This window comes from Pleurodeles waltl, chromosome 1_2 (assembly GCF_031143425.1).
Source record: "Pleurodeles waltl isolate 20211129_DDA chromosome 1_2, aPleWal1.hap1.20221129, whole genome shotgun sequence".
In the NCBI taxonomy this organism is placed as follows: Eukaryota; Metazoa; Chordata; class Amphibia; order Caudata; family Salamandridae; genus Pleurodeles; species Pleurodeles waltl.
In genome coordinates, this window is record NC_090437.1 from 1032287983 (window position 1) to 1032306242 (window position 18260).

Below are 18260 nucleotides of genomic sequence, written 5' to 3' on the forward strand. Positions count from 1 at the left end.
ACAGCCTAATATTCGGATACTCAACTAGAGCCTAACATTCTGATACTCTGTAGTGTATTTTGGAATACCAAAAATACTCTAGTTGCAAAAAGTGTGGTACATGAAGACAATTGTTTTCCAAATGACTAGTAACAAAATCGGCAATACAATATTCATAAAGGCCTAAATCAGGAGTGGTATGATAGAGGGAAAAAAACTGGAAATTAGTTAAGTCCATTGATTACAGCACAGTAGGGGAATAAGCTTAAGTGTAGTCACCATCCAAGTCAATTAGGACCTATGTTCTTACTAGATTGACACAATACATTTGAAATGCAACTTCAAATCTAAATTAAAGCTGTAACCAACAATTGATCACACGCTTGCAGGATGCCTCTTTTCATTTCACTTTAATGATCCTGACAACAGTAGTGGAGTGTGCACAATGAATGTTCCTGTGTACTTTCTCCTAAACAGCATGAAACTAGCTGGACAGCAGAGGAGCGCAGAACATGAAAGGAGCCCAATGAAATAAGATAATATAATATAAAGGAGGTAGGCAGCAGGTAAAGTCTAATATATATGGAATAGAGCTTCTGAAAGAGATGGGTCTTCACCTTAAGGCCCTTAATGAAATGTGTGACTGTTTTTTGGAGGCCTTTCAGAAAGGCCACAGTGGTGTCTGGAAGGCCACCGAGCAGTGTGTTACATCCACTAATGTAATAGAGAGCAAAGACTTGAACTGTTCCGAACTGGCCTTTGACAGAAGGGGGCTCGCTTTCTTCAGGAATGTGTGTTGGTAGCCTGTTCTCTTATTATTCCTGGTAATACTATTTTTTTAATTGAAATCTTTGCAAAGCTGAGGAAAGCTACATTGTATGTTTGCACATTTTCCTGGTACTAAAGGTTTTTTAAATTGAAGTTTAACAGGAGCGTTTTTACTGCGATGTGTTCCCATGAGATTGCCACTGTGACAGGCTATATTGCTAGCCCCACTACAATTTACTGATACATACCTTCTTTGTTCACTTGTTCCCTTGTTTCTTCTCGAGTTCAGGGGTCGTCAGGTTCTTTTCCATAGGCCGCTTCCATTTGACTTCAAGATCTCTCCCTTTTGCCATATTGGAGGGGGGGGGGGGTTCATTGCTAGCTAATAATGCTGCGAATAGTTCCTCAATCCACAACACAGATAACAAGCAATTGAAATGCAATAGGTCTCGCGTCTGCTTGAGTTAAAGCTATTGGCTTTGTAAATTCATAACTCAACTTTTCTTGCCACATAAATTGGTCAACCCTGCCTCATAATGACTTCTTTTCCTGCCAAATAATTTCAGTGGCAAAGCATTTAACCAAAGCATTACCATCTTCCACTATCCTAAAACATATTACAATTATCATATAAACCTTTATCAGAAGTAAACTTGGCATTAGAGTGTAATGCTCAAAACATCATAACAAAAATATAATTTGGGACGGATTGGAGGGAGAAAGGAAACGTCCATGCATGTTCATAAAAATGATCCATTTTGACTCAACACAAAAGTAGGAACAGAAATGCAGAAAATATATGTATAAACATCGTAGGCAAATAATTGTGGTTCATCTATCACAATCCTACTGAGCAGAGGCAGCCACCTCTACAGGCAAACTAAGCACTCACATAGGGTACCAAGTAAAGTGGTCGGGGAAAAATTCACATAAAAAAAAAAGAAAAGACAAAAATCAGGATGGGCAATTGGGTTCGACAAAGTAGACAGTTCCCTATAACTAGGTTTAGGCCACCCATGCTCCTGAGACAGAATATTTTTGTTTTAACTCCGTAAAAGAACCACCCTTGTAATACTGTGTGTAGTCACCATATGATCTAGGCCTGTTCTGAGGTTCACTGCAGGCATCTGCACAGGCCTACAATTAAATAGCATTAAGATATCACATTTGTTTGCAACAGGAGATGTTTCAATAATGACTTTGTGTTAAGAGCTGCAGGCATGCGCTTTGCCTCAAAATCTATCGTTTTTCAAAGTACAATGGGATTAGTAAACCCAATCTGGCCCTTGCCCCATTCCCATCGAAGAGCAGAAGAAAGATGCGCCTAGCCAATCGATGAGCATTTTCATGTTTTCTTTAACTCTAATCTGAAGACCTGTTGTTTTGAAAATGTCAGCAGTTGAGGTTTTGGAGAAAAGCTCTTTTCTGACATTTTTGAGTCTGAGGGAATGACTACCGAGTCCTCCCAATGCCACGTGCCGAGCTCAGAATAATTTTTTGCTCGGAATCAATCTGCTGTAATGGAGGCAGCCAATAAAATAGGCGGCGGGGTAATGGGAGACATGGCTGACAGCCGGAGTAATGAGTCGGCTAAGTGATGAGATAGCACAGGCAACGCTTGATCTAATCCAGTGACAGGGCCATGGCAAAACATTCATCAAATTTTTCACAGAGCCTGAGAACGGCCTTCTTCAAGAGCCGTGCGCAAGCCAATCATGCAAGCCATACCCATTCCACTGACAAACACCCTCCTTTCCCCCAGACACCAGTTGATTATTTCCCATTTGCAAGAAAGGCCCATGAGGACATCGATTAGGTGAGAGGAAGCAAAATTAGAAGATGAAATGCTCTATTGAGGACATAAAGAAATCACAAATGGGAAGGGGTGAATGCAAAACAATATTGCAGTCTCGTTCAATATTGGGGGATAAACAGGAAGACACATCAAGGCTCAACAGTTCAAAAAACATACCATCGAACAGGAAACATGCCATCAAGCCGTGAGGAGAAAGGATCGCGGTTCAGATTAAAGAGAAAACCAAAACCAGATGGGAGGCGGGGCCATCACACGCTGGAGGAAGCCTGACATAGTGTGATGACCAACAAAAATGTTCTCTCAGTGAATGCTCCCTGTGCGGGACCTTAACACGCAGAGGAGGGACATTTAGCACAATGCACCAATAAACGTGAAGCATTTAAGACAAGCACAAAAAAAAGAACAAATGGCAAGGGTGGGCGTGGCTTGAGCCCCTATACTGAAAACAGCATGTCTTGCTGAGACAGCGCTTGCGCTGCCTAGGTCGACCTAAAAATGCAGGCGTGGCGCTTTTGTTCTGGCATTATAGACTGAGGAAAACTGCACTGCATATTTACACATTTCACAGCACTGTGTCCGTTTTAAGCTCTGATTGATTTTAACATGTGTGTTTTATTGTAATGTGTTTCCATGAGATTATCAATGTGGTGGCCATATTGCTAGCCCTATTGCACTTTATTGAATTTCTTGTTTGTCCACTTGTTCCTTTGCTTCTCCTCGAGTGTAACAGGTTGATCAGGTCATATACCAAGCCCTTTTCCATTTGACTTTAAGGCCTCTTCCTTTTGCATGCCACTACCTTGGTAAGGGGGGAAGGGGCGTTTGCATTGTTTGATATCTATGCGGCAGTTTAGTTCCTCAGCTCACAACATAGATGAACAAATATTTGCAATGCAGTAGGTCTCGCATTTGCTTCAGTTAGAGCTATTGGGGTTGTAAATGCATAACTGGACTTCTCTTGCCACATAAATTGGTCCACCCTGCCGCATAATTTGGTCCTCTCTGCCACATAATTCCAGTGGCCCTGCATATAACTAAAGCACTTCCATTTACCTTCTTCCTCTATCTGCAGCAAAAAAATGAAAATATAGCCATTATTTATTATATTTTATATAGTAATATTTCCCCCCCTTTCCCAACCTAGTGTTGGGACCCAGAGATGACCTGGACAGAAAGAGCACATCCTGCAGTGAGTTATGGGCAAAAAGGTTTTGTAAAAAGAATGCAGCATTTCCGAGTGCAGCAAATATTGTAGAAGGCGCCACTATAAAAATAACATTTGTAAGAAACATGGCCATGTAACCATATAGTCAGCCCCTGGAAAACATAACCACATTAGAACAGAATGGCAGAACATAATACAATGTAACCATATATTTAGCCCCTAGAGAACATAGTGCATTACACATTTTCAGGCCTACTAGAATAATATAACAAACAAGGCCCTTAAAAAACAACCTACTCACAGCTGTAAAACAAAAGTTCAAGCCATGAGAGAACTTAGAAAGACACTGACTGGTGGGAGGGGCTATTATTTTGTGGTCCTTCCCAACCTATTGTGGGGATCCAGAGATGCCCTGGACAGAAAGAGTGTGTCGCGCAGAACATTTTGATAGTGGTCCCATTGTCCTAGGATCACTACACTGTGAGTTATGGGCAAAATGTTTTGTAAAACGAATGTCCCACATGGCATTATGGGGCAAGTTTCTGTGTGCAGCGACTAGTGTAGCATCTTGATTGGAATGCTCTGAACAGCCTCTAGAGGACACCATTATAAAAGTAGCATTTGTAAGAAACATGGTCATATAACTATATAGTCTGCCCCTCAACATGAAAACAGAATTGCAGAAAGTGATGCAGTGTAATCATATATATAGCCCCAGGAGGGCGTAATGCCTTACACATTTTCAAGCCTAGCAGGCCTACTGCAATACTATTACAAGCAAGGCCCTTAAAACAGAAAGTACTCCTTGCTGTAAAAAAAAAAAGTTCCAGCCATGAGAGAGCTTAAAAAGACATTGAATGGTGGAAGACTTTCCTATTTTGGGGTCCCCCCAATCTAGGTGGGGACCCAGATATGACCTAGAGAGAAAGAGTGCGCTGTGCTGACTGGTTTGGTGATGGTCACATTGTCGTAGGACTACCACAGGCTGAGTTATGGGCAAAATGTTTTGTAAAAGGAATGACCCACAAGGCATTATGGGGCAAGTTTCCGAGTGCAGCGAATATTGTAGCATCTTGATTGGATTGCTCCGAACAGCCTCTAGAGGACACCATAATAAAAATAGCATTTGCAAGAAGCATGTTCATATAACTATATAGTCTGCCCTTCAACATGAAAACATAATGGCAGAAAGTGATGCAGTGTAACCATTTATGTAGCCCCTAGAGGGCGTAAGGCCTTACACATTTTCAAGCCTAGCAGGCCTACTGCAATACTATTACAAGCAAGGCCCTCAAAAAAGAAAGTACTCCTTGCTGTAAAAAAGAGGTTCAAGTCATGAGAGAACTTAAAAAGACATTGAATGGTGGAAAAGTATACTATTTTGGGGTCTCCCCAATCTAGTGTGGGGACCCAGTGAAGCCCTAGACAGAAAGAGCGCACTGTGCTAACTGGTTTGGTGGTGGTCACATTGTCGTAGGACTACCACAGGCTGAGTTATGGGCAAAAATGTTTTGAAATGCCCCGCAAAGCATTATGGGGTGAGTTTCCACAGTGTAGTGCATATTGTAGTATCGGCTCTCCCGCTATTCCGGGTGAGCCACTTTGAGGATTTCTGTGTTTTTTCAGTTTTATATGTTTCAGTTTGTATATTTTTCAACTGCTAAACTTGTTAAGTGGTACTCATTTAATGCGCTCTTCAATCGAAGTTGCGCTACATGAAACTTCACGCAGTCAAGTAAAGCGCTCCTCCGCTCAAATACGCGCCATATGAAGCTTCACGTTCTCATATAAAGCGCTCCTCCAATCGAGTTTGTGCTATATGAACCTTTTAAAAAGGTAACAAAGCATCCTCAAGGCAGGACAAAGGTAAAGCATTTACCTGCAAAATAAATGGAATTTTGAAAGGCAGGCCAAGGAACGAATGAAAGTGATGGGTGTGAAATGGGCGTTTAGATACATGTCAAGAGACAGCGCTTGCACGCAGCCTAGACTCGACCTAATAAGCAAACATGTCACGTCTTTGACATGCCAAACGCAAGCACGTCTGTTCCCTCTCTGTGCCTAGATGCCACTAGATTCTTGGACCCTTGGTTTAATGAAGCAAACTACCCAAAAATCTCCTACTCCTGCAAACAACTTATAAAGCTGAAACCTAGTGGAGACATTAAGGCCCTCATTACAACCTTGGCGGTCTTTTCAAAAGACCGCCGAGGCTGCGGGAGAGAGAATACCTGTATTTCTGGCTCCCTATTACGACTTTTCAGCTTGGCCAGCGGATGGTAACAGTGTTACTGTCCGATGGCCCAGCGGAAAAGTCACATCAACATTGCTGCCGGCTCGTAATAGAAATTCGGGCAGTGAAATGCGCGATGGGGCTATGCCTGTGGGCCCCTGCACTGCCCATGTAAAGTGCATGGGCAGTGCAGGGGGCCCCAGGGGCACCCAAGTCCCCCTTACCAACAGCCTTTCCATGGCGGTGTTTACCGCCGTGGCCAGGCTGGCGGTCGGGGACTCGCCCTGGGGATTATGACCGCCAGGCAAAAGCCTGGCGATATAGTGGAGGGGCCAGCTTACCGCCGGCCGCCAGGGTCCTAATGAGACCCTAAATCTATTGCTGTACTCGTTCCCCCACGGATTAAGTTAGGATGTGATATTGTATAGAATGCTGCAGAGAGGTAGAGGAGGATGAGGAGAGTCAATATGCCCTCATCCACTGCAGGCTAAATTTTGCCGGTCACTGCAAGCATTGTGGTTTTTATCTTGTTGTTAGCTCTGAAACATGTTTGGGAAATGCCTACTAGGTTATTCTCTTCTAAATAAAGTAGAACTGCGATTTTATAAGCCTCGTGATGATTTGGCTAGATAAGAAAATAAAGAAATTGGTCCATATTTTCCATGTTTCCAGGATAGGAGTGGTCATTCTTTTACTTACCTTGCTGCCGTTCATTGAAGTGCCCTACAGTTGAATATGTGGCTTTTGGCATATTTAACAGTGTTTAGGAAACGTCTTAAAATCTGGCTGTTCTCAGGCTAGTTACCATTATCCCCCCAATCGTCTTCAGTTTTATTTGCTCCATCTTTTTTTATTCAGCTTCACTTGCCTCCTTGGATCTGATTTGATTACTGAGGGAGTATTCTTCTGGAGATGACCAGGCACTATATAAAATCCAATTAATATGCTATAACATAGAGAGGTTCACCCTCCAGAGAGGTATGCAACAGGAAAATCCCATGTTGCCATTCACTCTGGCCATAGAGCCAATGACCTGTGTGCTCAGACTGGTGCTGGAGCCTTGGGGGATTGCGGTGGGAGAAATGCAACATATAGTGTCCCCTTTACGTTAATGACACCCTTTTTTATATGTGCCAGCCGGAGATTGCAGTGCCCAAATGCCTTCAGGTGATGCATGAGTTCAGGTAAGTCTCAGGACTTTAAGTTAATAGTGGCAAGTTTAAACTTTTCTCTCTTGGGGCCCTAACCTTGGTCCCACAAGAACTGCTGCCTATGACTGGCCTTCCATGGGAGACTAAATGAATGAGATATCTCGGACTCAAGATAGCACATGGACCGGGACTTTACAAGAACTAATATTGGAAGGGTGGTGGATGGCCTGTAGCCAGCGGTTAGGCTCTGGGAAACCCTTCCGCTGTCACTGATGGGTAGGGTTGCACTGGTAAAAATGGTGTTTCTTCTGCAATGTTTCTACGAATTGCAGGGCAAGCTGTATGAAATCTCACCTGATACTTTATGGAAACTGACAAGCTTATAGTGGAACACCTTTGGGTGGATAAGAGAAGATAAATAGGGCTCTCCACACTAAAATGGACCTGTCAAAGGGGAGGAGTAGAGATGCCTAGCATAGAGCTGTAGTATATCGTGGCCCACTTACAGCATGCAATACACTGGCTGGACCTGGATGATGACTGGGAAAAGAGACTTCTGAAAGCCTCATATGATACAGAGCCTCTGCTAGTACAACTGATGAAAGAGGCTGGAGTGCTACCTAATACACTGCATGTGGTGAGGTGTATATGTGGAATTTGGGAACGAGCAGTGAACCAGGCGTGCCTCATATGCACTGATATGCCTTTGTGGCCACTGCAGCCATTTGTGAAAATGGCTAAGGGCATGTCAGTTGAACAATGGTTGAGGGGTGGATGCAACACCCTGGGAGACCTTTTCCCCGAGGGATGGTTTATCACCAGACAAAAAACTAAGGTATCCTTTGCCCACGGTGAAGGACAGTATTTGCAATATGCAAAGCTATTGGCCACAGTACACAAGCTATGGCCGTGCTTCCTGGAGGCCCCTGACCAGTCGCAGACACTGATAACAATGTTGACTATGGCGGAAGAAGGCCAGCTGATATAATACAACTACATTCATCAACTGTACTTCATGCCCAAGACCCTACACATTATATATCCCTCATGTGCAGAGAGGTGCTCCCACTGTGGGGAAGAAGATGAGACCTTGTACATGTAGCTTGGGACTGCTGGTCCATAATACCATTCTGGCAGGAGGTTATGGAGGGACTCAATGGGGCTACTGGGTAGACAGTACAACTAGATGTTAAACTGGTCCTGTTGGGGTTGTTACCGAAGCCAAAGAGGAGGAGGCTGAGCAGGAAATTTAGGTCACTTGGGCTGGTGCTGGCTAAACGCTGCATCACAATATAATGGTTGGCTCTTAAACCCCTGGGTTACAAGGATTGGCTCAGAGATATGTTGAAGTGGGTAACAGGTGAGAAAATACGCATAAAACAGACAAGGCGGGACAATAAGGTTGAGGAGGACTTCGAGCATGGGCGGCCATTTTGACAGCGTTATGAGACCTTCTGGACTCCCAACCACCTTGAATGTATCAAGAGGGGAGAGAAGCGGAGTGAGTAAAGTAATGGTCGCGACCTACAGCTTGAGTTGGAGAGGTGAGCTGGCCATGTTTGGCATCTCTGTTGAACGGTGGTCAGGCCCTGTGGACAACACATTGGGGGTTTGATGTAGTGCTACACTGCTTATGAATATGATTGGAGTGTGAGTCAGTTGAAGACACCATTGACACAACCTGGCCAAAGGTAGGAGTAATAAAGGAGCAGAACTGGATGGCTGGGGGGAGTTTAGTGACATGTTTTATTTGATTGCTTGCTGTTCATGAAGAAACTGTAAGCGGTAAAAACAGTGTCGAATTTGCATTGTATGCTTTGGAAAAAATCAATATAAAATAATTACAAAAAATATACTATTACACAACAAGATTCATCAAACCATTGATTGAAGCCACATAGCTTCTTGTAAGACAGTCATATTTGAAGGCATGGTAGCTTAGAGTTCTTGGTGAAAAGGACTTCATACTTTATTACGCTGACTTTCAGTTGGCACTTGACATCCACACCTGGATTGCTTTGAAGCAGAATTCATTTCTGGCTGAAGAGATTTTAGGTGGAGTTTTGTGTCATCTGCATAATGCCCTTAAGTTGCCAGTAAGTTTCCATGTAGATGTTGAACATCATGGGGGTGAGGATGGAGCCCGGAGCTACTCTACAGGAGACAGGGAGAGCCAGTGATCGTGCTGTTTCTATTTTTTCAAAATGTTAGTGGCTGGCAAAGTAGATGAACCAATGGAGGCCTTTTTCTGATAAGCCCATGCATGTTTATAGAGGGCAGATCAGAGCTCTATGTTTGATCAGGACTAGGAGGCAGGGGTTATTACCATCACTGATAAGAAGTACTTTATTGACCACCTGAAGATTGGCTGCCGATGTGCTGCAGTCTGGATCCTGATTAGTAATCTTGTGGAACATTACTCATGCTGATGTGCTCCTGTAGTCATGTGGTGACTTTTTCAATTAATTTTCCTTTGAATAGACATGGACGATTAGGTGGATGTTGGTGAGATCATCTGTGCCACAGGCTGTTTTCAAGGCCATAATAGGACCATATTCAGCTCTGGCAAAAATGTTGAAAGCACTCTAGCGTTCTTCCTCCTTGCTCTCTCATCTCTTTTTCTTCTGTGGCATTGTGAAAAGAATGGTGCGTAAAAAAACAACATTGTACATTTCTGGAAGATTGGTAAAAACACTAAACAGTTTGCAATTACTTATTAGTAGACATAAAAGCCTGACCATGAAAGTCCCAGGGCCAGCTTTTCCCGTCCAGCTGCATTGCTCTTGCTCCTATCTTCTCCTTGCCTTTCCCTCTGTTTTTTGAGTGCCTTCCTATTGCTTTTCCCTCATTCTCACTCCTTTATCCTAGCTCCCCCCCATTTTTTGTATGCCCTCTTCTTGCTTTTCCCTCGTTTTCACTGCATTCTCCTTGCTTTTTCCACAATTTTATGTGTGCCTTGTCTTTGCTTTTCCCTCATTTTTACTGCGTTGTTCTTGCCTTTTCCCCCTGTATTTTGTGTGCCTTCTCCTTGCTTTTCCCTCATTTCACTGCTTTCTCTTTGCTTTCCCCCCATTTTTATGTCCCTTCTCCTTGCTAGCCCGTCATTCTCACTTCTTTCTCCTTGCTTTTTCCCTTGTTTTTTTTGTGTACCTTCTCCTTGATTTTCCCTGGTTTTCATGGCTTTCTCCTTGTTTTTCCCCCTGTTTTTTGTGTGCCCTTACTTTCCTTTTCCTTTGTTTTCACTGCTTTCTCCTTGTTTTTTCCCCCTTTTTTGTGTGCCCTCTCCTTGCTTTTTCCTCGTTTTCACTGCTTTCTCCGGCACCTGTAAGCACCTGGATACCCTGTTGGGTGATTAGCTTTACAAATCCTGATTGGTTGATTGAGAATACAGTAATGTGTTTTATACATTTTCTTAATGTCTTTCAAACAACAGTGAATCATTTCCAGGCCCGCAAAATGTAGTGGAAGATACAACATCTTTATTTTCCAGTGGGAATGATACACTGGAGAAATGTGCCCATGCATTTGGATCATGTCTTCTCATTCGTAATGATGAAGTGAGATCTGGGGCTTTTTAGGACTAACAGTGAAAACATTCTCTCAATCATTTTATAGCATTAGCTGTTGACATTGTGTATTCAGGCATTGGTTAATTGCAAGTGATACCAATCACATTCAACAGGCATTGGGTGCGTTATCTGTCATTTACGATACATGGAGTTTCGTCATAATATATTGGGTTTTGCCAAGGTACAAATGGCATGAATCTTGTTTCCATTCTTGCATGGGCAAGATGAGTCCACATACGTACGTGTGTATTCCGTTGTTTTTGTTTGGTGCCAATGGTTCTTTTGGCCTGCTGAGTTTGAATTTTTTTTAAAAAAATCCTACTTTGTTTTTTTCTTTGAACAGGAAATAAGGAAAATGTGCCGTTCACATCCACTTGTCTTATTTAAAACTAAACGCTGAGGACATTTAGCTACTTTCAGAACTGGAAAAGATGTCTATTTTGGCTATGGCAATGTGCCATTTTATATGTGCTTAAAGCACAAAAGGTCAAGAACACGCAAACACCAGAAGAGAGCTTGAGATGAACATTGCGATGGACAGAACATTGCCCACTAGGGAATTGAGAGAGTTGCTGAATGACTCTCCATCTGTATAGGGAAGAGAGTGGGGCTGAGTAAGTCACATATTAGTCGAGGCTGACAAGCCAGCAGGGATGGTGTACAACATTCATATCCTAGACACACATTTGACTAGGTTGTTAAGGCTGGGCCATTAATTCACATGTATTTTGCAGATATAACGAACCAGCAGGGCAGAAGAAGAGTTAGTTACATGACAAGTGCATCAGCTGATAATTAAGGAGGGATGGGGTGAGGTCTGTCACATATCAAGGGCTACTCTGAAAGGCCATTAGGACTGTGTCATTGTTAGTCACATGTCAGGCACAACCGTGAATGGCCGGGACAGAGTCAGTCAAATATCCTAGTTCCTCTGAAAACTAAAGCTTAGGAAGAGTTGGTCCTTTCTCAGACACAGCTCTGTAAAGCTGAAAGAGCAGGAAAAGGGTCGGTAACATGCCAGGTGTATCTGTGACAAGCAGACAGGGCTGAAGATGACCTTGTGACACGTTAGGCCAGCATGGCAGGAGTAGAACTTATCGCATGGTATGTGCCCCCACCCCACAGGCCGTTGGGCCGTGGCAGATAATCATATAAGACACACTCCTGAAATAGTAGAAAGGTTGTTGCAGGCCCATGTCGGGCACAACCAGGTAGGCCTGTCAGAGAGTGATACGTGTACATTATGTACCTCCCTTAAGCCAGTAGTGCTGGGGCTTTGTCACTTGCATGTCAGGCACATCTTTGGCAAGGAGAAATCACTGTGGTAGAGTAAACTGCAGGCCATACGTGCCTCTGATAGAACAGTGAGCCTGGGACAGTCAGTCACATCTCAGATGCACTGTATACACCTCAAAGCCCAGTAGGTATGTAGAGAAGTTGCCTGATTCCTCTAAGGGCCTGCCCTTCCTTGTTGCCATCTCTAGGCTTGTATTTTGTGCAAACCCTGCATATGCAGGCATATGTACACATACATGCACACATGCAGATGGAGGAAGACACACAGGCTGCTTTGTGTGCCAACACATACAACGTGGGAAAAGTCTTGAAGGACAGATTTCTTTTTTAAAGTACTAATTTCTGTACGAAACCTATGCATTAGAGAATGCACACACCTTTGCAGTAGGGTGCAGGGGTGTGTGCATTGGTGTACTACACCCCAAAATGAAGCAGCATAGAGGAGAGAAAAAAACACAATTTCCTAATAATTTGGCATACTTTTTCTCTCTCAATTTGATGTTGGGCAGCGCAACAACCCGCTGCATTGCACCAAATATTAGTAAATTATGGCCTCAATGAACAGCACAGGTGAGATACTCCACATTACAGGGTTATTTACCTGTTATTTATAGTAAACAATCATTATTAGAATGCAGAAACTGGTTAAGCTTGTTACAGTTTAAGACAATGAAACAATGTTAGAAGGAAGCAAGCAAAGCGGAGTAACCAGCAATAACACGCCTCTAACCTCAGCATTCCTTGTGGGTGATATCACCACAACCATTCACTCGATATGCTCGCACAACATATGACCTCATGTACAACAAATACAGGAAAAACAACTCGCATCGCTGGAGAACAGGATCAAATGTTGTACAGCACACCGTTCAGCGCAGAAACGGATAATCATGTAAAAACAAATTTTAGGTCACATTTGTACTTTATTGGCAGAAATATAAAGCATTGTTGTAGCAACAACAAAATGTCCCCCAAGAAGCATAGATCAAACATCTTACTACAAGCGACATCGAATATAGCAGCGATAATAGGAAGCACCCCTTGAGCCTTTTATGTGACCTCTGAGCACATACAGTCTCCCTAGAGATAACAAAGTTCAGATTCACAATTATTTTTTGTACACTCAAGAGTTAAAAAAATGTCAAGGAGGGGTCCGGATCCGAAGGAGTTTACAGATTAAGATGTTCGGTTTAATAAAATGCAAAAATGGTCCTAAAATTATCTTTCAAAAGACACTTTTTAAAAGAACAGCGAACTCAACAACGACAGGCACATACCCATCAAGTAATCCCACTGAAGCCCCTTAATATACTACATCCTTAGAGGAAATGTCAGCCTCAATACCTGACCTGTCTGTGAAGCCATAGTGTACCTTACCCCATACTAGAAAGATCAGTAGATCGAGCTGTTTTCTTGCGGTTCCTAGAACTGTAGACATGTTTTTTTGGTGCTATCTATCTATCTATCTATCTATCTATCTATCTATCTATCTATCTATCTATCTATCTATCTATCTAATCATTATCACTGGTTAAAATAACAAAGCTAAAATGCATGCGCAGCCACAATCAACCTAGGACATGTCCTGCTGGGATGAAACAGAGTTCTTCTCAGTTTGGATGTATCATGCCCACCTACCTCCTACTACATCATTAGAGATATCATCAGCTCACATGCTAGAGCAACAACCTTGCAGAGACCATCATCATGTCGGTCACAATAATGACTGAAGTTCTGTCAGACACCAACCTTTTACAGGGAAACAACCATTATAATGCATTTATTATCATGCATGACCGTTACTACAGAGCAGTTACCACACATGCATTTGTAGATTTTAGAGTGGGTACGGGTTTCTGGGAGGTAAGGGCATTTTTCGGTTTTAGGGTGGGTATGTGTTTTCTGGTGATAAGGGTTTTTTAGGGTGTAGGGTGGGTATGGGTTTTTGGGTGGTAATGGCATTTTTAGGTTTTAGGGTGGGTATGGGGTTTTGGTTGGTAAGGGATTTATACGCTTTAGGGTGAGTATGTTTTTTTGGGTGGTAATGGCATTTTTAGGTTTTAGGTTGGGCATGGTTTTTGGGTGGTAATGGAGTTGTAGGTTTTAGGGTGGGTATGGGTTTTTGGGTGGTAAGGGATTTCTAGGGTTAGGGTGGGTAAAGGTGTTTGGGTGGTAAGGGCATTTTTAGGTTTTAGGGTGGGTGTGGGTTTTTGGGCAGTAAGGGAATTAGGGTGGGTATGGGGTTTTAGGTGGTAAGGGCATTTTTAGGTTTTAGGGTGGGTATGGGTTTTAGGGTGGTAAGGTTTTTTTTAGGATGGGTATGGGTTTTTTGGGTGGCAAGATGATTTTATACATATATATTTATTTAAATATATAGACACACATATATATGTTTGTGTGTGTGTATATATATATATATATATGATATACTTACCACTTTACCTTTTACCATGTATATGCCTTTACCAACATGCCTTTACAACAACATTTTCTTGGAAAAGGCATGCGTGGTAAAAAACTTTCATTGTAATTGAATGCGTGGTAATGACCATGCGTTGTAGTGATCGCGTTGTAAAGGCATGCATGTCAATGTATGTGTGGTTCCGTCATACATCCCTGTTTACACAGATCTAATAATGCCTTATACTGCTGCCAATATAGGTAAGGGAATGCCTATACATGGGCTATACACTAACTGCGTAATTGGTTAGCTAGCTATAGTAGAATATAACATAAAACTAGTAGCAGGAGTCTTCAAAGCACCGAGGGGTATCTCTAAAAAATCAGCTAGAAATAATTTTTTCAAATCCACTTATATTATACTAAAACTCAATTGATATTTGTTGAACTTTTTACCCTTATGCATGGTCAACCCAACTGTTTTTGCCTCCTGCCTCCTATTTTTTCTGACCTGTTGTTTTTGGCTTTTGAACTCTGAGCACTTTACCACTGCTAACCAGTGCTAAAGTGCATATGCTCTCTGTGTAAATTGTATTGTTGATTGTTTTTTCCATGATTGGCATATCTGATTTACTAGTAAGTCCCTAGTACAGTGCACTAGAGGTGCCCAGGGTCTGTAAATCAAATGCTACTAGTGGGCCTGCAGCAGTGGTTGTGGCACCCACATGAGTAGCCCTGTAATCATGTTTCAGACCTGCCACTGCAGTGTCTGTGTGCACAGTTTTTAACTGCCAATTTGACTTGGCAAGTGTACCCATTTGCCAGGCCTAAACCTTTCCTTTTCTTACATGTTAGACACCCCTAAGGTAGGTCCTAGGTAGCCCCATGGGCAGGGTGCAGTGTATGTTTAAGGTAGGACATATACTAATGTGTTTTATATGTCCTAACAGTGAAATACTGCTAAATTCGCTTTTCACTGTTGCAAAGCCTGTGCCTCTCATAGGATAACATGGGGGCTGCCTTTAAATATGATTAAAGCATAGATTCCCTTTGGACGCAGATAGACATGTGGAGTTTGGGGTCTCTGATCTCACAATTTAAAAATACATCTTTTAGTAAAGTTGATTTTAAGATTGTGTGTTTGAAAATGGCACTTTTAGAAAGTGAACATTTTCTTGCTTAAATCATTCTGTGACTCTGCTTGTTTGTGGATTCCCTGTCTGGGTCAGTTTGACCGTTGCTCTGTTTGCAACTCTCTCTAGATAGTGACACAAAGGGAGCTGGGGTGTAACCTGCATATCCTGATGAGCCATCTGTGCTAGGAGGGAGGGGAGGAGTGGTCACTCACACCTGAAAGGGCTGTGCCTGCCCTTACCCAATGCAGTCTCCAACCTCCTGGAGTGTGTCTGAGGCCATGCCTGGGCAAGGCAGGATTTCACAAACAAGAGAGACTTTCCTTTGAAGGAAGCCTACTTCAAAGGCCAAAATGGGTATAAGAAGAGCACCCAAAACCACAGACTTTAGATCACTTCTGGACATCAAGAGGAACCTCTGCCTGGAGAAGAGCTGAGGAGAAGTGCTGCCCTGCCTGTGACTGTGCTTTGTGGAACTATCCTGCAGTTGCTGCTTCTGCCTGTGCAAGGGGACAAAGACTGGACTTTGTGTGCCTTCCTGCTTGTGAAGATATCTCAAAGGGCTTGTCCCGAGCTTGCCTCCTGTTGTTGAAGTCTCAGGGCCATCAAAGACTTCTCCTGCCAGCACCTGGACTCTCTGCTGTCCCGCTTTTTGTTCCTCAAAATCTGGTCTCCCTACTCCTGGTGCACTGCAGAGAGCTGTGCAGAGGGTCTTTAGAGTGGCATGCAGGAATACAGTAGAGACACTGTGCAGAGATCGTCGAAGGGAGCTCTGCATAGTTACTGTAGAGAACGCTACAAGCTTTGCCTAATTTGTAAATAAAAATGTGCCGGTGCCCCAAGCTCTCCTTTGGAACTCGAGGCTGCTGCCATTAAATGTGCCAGCATGGAATTCTGATGCAGCATAATGCTGAAGCCATTTTGTGCCTCTTTCCTCTATTTACAGCCACTCCCTGTCCCTTCTGCATACTCTTGCAGTTTTCTGCTTTCTCCCTTTGTGACGCTTTTTCGTTTTTCTCTTTCTCCATCTTTCCCATATGTGTCTTTTGCTCTTAGTTAATGCTTGAGGCAGAAAAATAAGTGCCGGCCCCCAACAATTCTTGCACCGAAAACCACTGGCTCAAATTAAGCACTAGTTACAAGGCTATGACTAGTAATGGCAACTCAGCGCCATAAAACCTTTCAGCCATATACAATACAAACACATAACTCCCCCTGCCCAGCTGCTTTGCATAGTGTGGCCGGGGTACTCCTCACTGCTCCACTCCAATTCAGACCTGATGTGGGATTGGTTTTGATGTAGCCCCATGTCTCCTGTACTGGGATCTGCCCAGCGCAAACAGGCTGCAGACTGTCCACGCATCACCCCTGTGCCCTCCTGGAACTGTGTGTTCTGATCATGTCTCGAGTTAGGCTTCCTGTTTCCTAACTTCACATCGAGTGTCTGTGACTTCGGCTGAGTGGGCAAGGTGGCAGCTTAACAGGACGGGCAGTGGGGGGAGATGGTTGCAGGTACAGTCCCTGAAGTCTGTGCATTACAAGGGATACATATGTTATTTACGAACGTGACCATGTGTGTCATTCTCAGATAGCTCTCAATAAGTGAAAGAAATAACACAGAATGACCTAATGTGAAATCCAGCAATTTACTTCAGACCAGAGCATTATTCATTAACAGACAAGAACAACGGAAGCCACTTAAGTGCAGGACAAAAGACCTCAGTGTGACCAAGCTGCTTTTAGATGATAGCATGGTGTCAGAAGCCTTTTCACAATCCAGTAGCAACAGAGAGTTTTGGTCACTCGCCTGCCCCGGTGCATCATCCAAAAATGAACTGACAATCTTATAGCACTGTTGTTATTAGTAAACTTTATTGAACTATTAAATATTTCAAACAAATACATTATATTAGGAATAGGAAAACAGACTGTGTCCGAGCATTCTATCTCGCAGTGTCTGTTTAGATAACAAATCCAGCAAATATTGGTAACAAACTCTTAAAACTTAAGTAGAAACGTGAGTAACAGTTTGAAAAAAACGGAATGATTTGAAAAACATGTTTTCAATGTCATATTGTTTTTTTCCCTTGCTGGCATTAAAGCATGCATTTTTTCTAGTTTGTTCCTTTCTCTGACACGTTTGTATGCTTGAATGGCCACCACTTCTTTAGGGTGATACTTTGGTTGAACCATTCTAAACTGCAATGGCACAAAAGCCCCCGAAGCCCTATGTGACATCTTCTCTAAAGCATCAAGAATGGGAGACGGTTGTCTATTTACTCTGACTTTTCCTTGACTCCCTTATTCACTGACTTCTCTTATTGCATTCAGGAGAAGTCAGTTTTTAATCAAAAACTTACAATTGGTATGGAAAGTTCGAGTTTTTTCTACATTGTGGCTTTTCACTCTGAAACTTCGGAGAGTCATCAGTGATGGTCACTGGAAATGTGTCAGTCGATAAGAGACAACGATTTTGATTTGATGAAGTGGCCTTTACTTTGGGATGAAAGCTGACATTTTCCCCATAAATAAACGGCTCTTAGGTATTGACCTGCTTTGCTGCTAAGTTGACTCCACACTACAACCCTGTGCAGCTGGGAAATTAACAAAAAAAATAACACATCCAGGAAATACGCAATTCCTAAAACGAGCAGGAACAAGGCGCTCTCCGGAATAGTGAATAGTCACCAAACTAAAATACAACCCTTTTTGATAGTTATGTCAGTGAGATATGTACTGAACTTTTTATC

General features: G+C 42.8%; 1 protein-coding gene across 2 annotated transcripts in view; it reads right to left on the reverse strand.

Annotated features, from left to right (window-relative positions):
• The window catches only part of LOC138247781 (uncharacterized), a 347921-nt gene that overhangs the window by 56874 nt on the left and 272787 nt on the right, over positions 1-18260 (reverse strand). The gene's annotated exons all lie outside the window — the stretch shown is intronic.